Below are 3,643 nucleotides of genomic sequence, written 5' to 3' on the forward strand. Positions count from 1 at the left end.
TAGTTCACACTTCTCCTGCTGCCAGTAAAGCCCAGTTCACAGAATCACAGAATCACCAGGTTGGAAGAGACCTTCAAGATCACTGAGTCCAACCCATGCCCTAACACAACCTCAACTAAACCATGGCACTGAGTGCCACATCCAATCATTTTTTAAACACATCTAGGGATGGTGACTTCACCACCTTCCCAGGCAGACGATTCCAATACTTTATCACTCTTTCAGTAAAAAACTTTTCCCTAACATCCAACCTAAATTTCCCTTGGCACAGCTTAAGACTGTGCCTTCTTGTTCTGTCAGGTGTTGCCTGGAAAAAGAGACCAACCCCCACCTGACTGTGGTGGCCAGTGAGCCTGTGGTACAAGGGACAAAGAGAGTCCACTGGTGGGGCAGTCCCTAGTACCAAAATAACCTCACCAAGTTAGGGTGAACAGAAAAGGCTTCCCCCACAATGCTCTACTTTGGTATGTTAATGTACCCCAGTTCTGCTTTCCTGGTTGCCCCTTTGGCCTCCTTGCCCCTTGTTACCTTATATGCTCCTGCCCTAGAAGGTTCTCCACTCCCTGTTCCCCCCATTGGCCCTTGCCTCATCACTGCTCCCCCAGAGTTCCCCATTGGCTCCCATACCTTAGTCCCGCCTGTGTACCACCCTCATGCCCTCAGATCATTGGTCCCTGATGCTCGAGCCACTCCTATATTTAAACCTGGACCATCCATTGTTCTCTGTTTTTGTCCCTGGAGCCCTTCATGCGTGTGGCTGCAATAAACCTTGTCCGTGGAACCCCATACGAAGACCCTTCCTGCCTCTTTGCTGTCGACCCATTCACTGGAGCTGTCCATGCGTGTATGTGTGTGAGTGTGTGGTGGTCCTGCCGAGCGGCTTCGCTTTGGAGATGCTTTTAGGAAGGTCATGGCACCTTGTGCTCCAGCACTGACAAGCCACGCGGTCTGTGACACCTGACTATGACCACCTTTCAGGAAGTTGTAGAGAGTGATAAGATCACCTCTGAGTCTTCTTTCCTCCAGGGTAAACAACCCCAGCTCCCTCAGTCGTTCTTCACACGGCTTGTGTTCCAAGCCCTTCACCAGCCTTGTTGCCCTCCTCTGGACGCGTTCAAGAGTCTCAACGTCCTTCCTGAACTGAGGGGCCCAGAACTGAACACAGTACTCAAGGTGCAGCCTCACCAGTGCTGAGTACAGGGGGACAGTCACTGCCCTGGTCCTGCTGGCCACAGTATTCCTGATACAGGCCAGGATGCCATTGGCCTTCTTGGCCACCAGGACACACTGCTGGCTGATGTTCAGTTGGCTGTTGACCAGTACCCCCAGGTCCCTTTCTGCCTGGACACTGTCCAGCCACACTGCCCCAGCCTATAGCACTGCGGGGGGTTATTGTGGTCAAAATGCAGGACTTGGCACTTGGACTTGTTAAACTTCATCTGTTTGGACTCCACCCATCTATCCAACCATTCCAGGTCTCTTTGCAGAGTTCCCTTGAGTAACATCAGCATTTATGCTAGTAAACTTGGTTTTAAATTAAATTCTGTGACACAAACTGACAAAAGCAAAAGCATGAGAAGACCGAGGGCAAGACTGTGAATTCATTATCTTGAAAGTGACTGTTGGGCACTTGTGACTTCTAGTCCCATGCCTCCAGAGCAGGGATTGCATGTAGGACAGGTTGGCTTCCTCATCAGGCTGTGCTCCATGCTGCCCAGGACATGCCTGCTGCACCACCATGAGCTCCATCCCATGCACAGGCTCTCATCAGCACCTTGATCACTTTGGTGCTTGTGCATCAGTGTGACAAGGTGGGTACATGCTGAAAAGTGAGACGGGTCAGGTTTCTCAGTACAGCAGACAGAGGGTAGGACTCTGTTCAGCCGACAAGACCAGGGGATTTGGGTGCCTTCAAACTGAGAAGAGAGCCAGATCCCGGTGTCCTAGCTCGAGGCAGAGCAGGAACAGAAAGTGGCAGGCTTTTGCTTCTTTGTCTCCTGCCATCCTTTAAAAAAGGGAAGCAACTTCCAGTACTTTGCAAAGGGTTGTCATGCCTGCAGCTGTTAGATGCACACTGTGAGCCTCGGCATACTTCGTATCCCAGGGGATGTCAGCAGAGGAATATCTAGTCCTGGATCTAAGTTCAGCCAAAGGCCTGGGCACTACTGGGAAAGTACAGTAGCTCTAAATGCCTGGAGAACCTAAAGAAAATGAAAGGCCTGTGTCATTGGGTGCTTCTAGATTAGGAGACTAGCTGAGCAGGATCTTTGTCATAATGGACTTGGGCTGCTCATTAATGTCTCAGATCTTAGTCAAGTTGTAAGAATTCCTCCATCAATCTGATTGTAACAGACTTGTCTAAGACAGAACAAGCAACTCTTGCCTCACCTGTTCGTGTGATGCCCAGCACAGTCAATGGTCCTGTCTCTCTGGGCTGAGTAAGACAAGTTGCTGTGGCTGAGTATTGCTAGAGGCACACAACCCACCCATGGAGGCATCACACAACAACCCCCAACACCACACTGAGGAGCAGGAAAAGCTAATTTACACCTCTCAGTCCAGCTCGAGAACAGGCAACAACGTCCCAGCAAACCAATGGAGAGGAGCATTATAACCTCATACCTGAGCCCCATTCCCGTATCCTGACTACAGTACAGTCCATCCTTGCAGAAAACCACCTCTGCACTCTCGTATGTAAGAAAAAGACACTACATTGGGTAACATTGTTGTGTTTCTACTTTGACAGGAGAAAAATACCTCCAAAGTATGGTAAAAACTCCAGGATCAATGCTGCTTCTTTCTGTGAGCTCGTAAGAAGACTGCATGGCTCACATTCAATCCTTGTCAAACAAAATATCATGTACAGCAATGCAACATCATTTCTTGTTTCTCCCAGTGCAAGAAGGTTCCTATTTGCTTCATTATCAGACGTTATTGCTTGCCTTTGATATTGTTCCCAGTTAAGTCAAAAGGATCTTTTTCTTTAACTCTGATGTAGCAGCATTATACCTATTTCACACTCTTCAAGAGAGATTTCTTGTAACTCTTAAGAGATATTGTGCCTGGAATATTGTAGCTGCCCTGATTTTTGGTGTGTCACTGTTATATATCCATTTAGTTTAGCTCTGTTTCAGACACCTCATCCAAAACCCACAGGCATTTGATAATTGAAACACCTACAGAATTCAAAAGTTGTAATACCTACTTGAAAAAATGCATCAGTGCATTTTGTCAGAGCTTGACTATTAGCCATTAATTTTCCAGCTGGATGCTGAAAATTTTAAAGAACATATTGTATCAACCAATTAATCTGGCAGTAATTTTTAGTAGTCATTAATTCAATGTTTCATAGACAAAGCACTGAACAAATGACGAGACATTCTGGCAGTAGTTACGAAAATATTCATCCTTTAACAAGGACGCGTTAGTTAGCCAGCCAGCTTTGAAAATAGATTGACTGTAGCTGTTTTTTAACAGTTCCTAAAAGACTGCGAGCACATCTGCTGCATGTTAAACTGGAAAAATCTGGCACCTGAAGAAGTGTTACATATGATATAAGGACTGTCAGACCCTGCAATATATCCCACACCAAGAACTCTGTGCGATGTAAAGCAGGTTATGTCAGACTCAAGAAGCAAAGTTA

General features: G+C 46.9%; 1 long non-coding RNA gene across 1 annotated transcript; it reads right to left on the minus strand.

Moving 5' to 3' along the window:
- Positions 1-238: 238 nt before the first annotated feature.
- LOC116444653 lies at positions 239-1,094 on the minus strand. The gene is made up of 2 exons (XR_004240429.1): positions 958-1,094; positions 239-331 (listed from the first exon to the last, which is right to left on the minus strand). It is a non-coding gene; the product is annotated as an uncharacterized LOC116444653 (long non-coding RNA).
- Between the last annotated feature and the right edge of the window lie 2,549 nt (positions 1,095-3,643).

This window comes from Corvus moneduloides, chromosome 5, assembly GCF_009650955.1.
Source record: "Corvus moneduloides isolate bCorMon1 chromosome 5, bCorMon1.pri, whole genome shotgun sequence".
Lineage (NCBI taxonomy): Eukaryota > Metazoa > Chordata > Aves > Passeriformes > Corvidae > Corvus > Corvus moneduloides.